We start from the raw sequence: 832 nt of genomic DNA, 5'->3' as shown, positions 1-832 counted from the left end.
ATACTTTTACCAAATCCTGGCATATGTCTTATTATATTTCACTTGCTTCCCCAACCAATCGGACTTTTGCTTCAATTATCAACCGGATATCATTCGGTATGCCATATGACATCATCAACCTTAGTCGCTCACATCTAGCTTTATAAATTTTTTTCAAAGCATTATCAGGTAAACAAGCAAAATATTTACGAAGATTCACAATACAAGCATCCATATTATTATTATTATTATATATTTCAATTATTTTGGGAAAACTGAAAAAACCGACTTAGATAGTCACGGAGTACCGTTATCCGCCATTTAACCGGGAAATTAAATAGAATCTGCAAAAACAAAATGAAAATATCAACAACTATTGTGGATCATATAAAGGCATAAAATCATCATTAAGAATTTCATTTTCTATAAAAGGCTTAATTCTTTGCTCATTAACTTTAAACACGTCCTTATTTTAGGATTTTCAATATCAACAGCACCATGAGGATAAACAAATTTAACTATAAATGGTCCTGACCATCTCGATCTTAGTTTTCCTAGAAATAAATGCAAACGAGAATTATAAAGTAAAACTTTTTGTCCAATTTCAAATGACTTTCTCATAATATTTTTATCATGAACGGCTTTAGTTTTATCTTTATAAATCTTTGAATTTTCATATGCATAATTTCTTAATTCTTCTAGTTCGTTTAATTGCAATTTTCTTAATTTAGATGCATCATCTATATTAATATTTAATGCTTTAATTGCCCAATAAGTTTTATGTTCAAGTTCAACCGGTAAATGACAATGCTTACCAAAAACTAACCTATATGGTGACATCCCTAATGATGTC

Source organism: Primulina huaijiensis, chromosome 18 (genome assembly GCF_012295235.1).
Source record: "Primulina huaijiensis isolate GDHJ02 chromosome 18, ASM1229523v2, whole genome shotgun sequence".
Lineage (NCBI taxonomy): Eukaryota > Viridiplantae > Streptophyta > Magnoliopsida > Lamiales > Gesneriaceae > Primulina > Primulina huaijiensis.
This window is presented reverse-complemented; position numbering follows the sequence as displayed.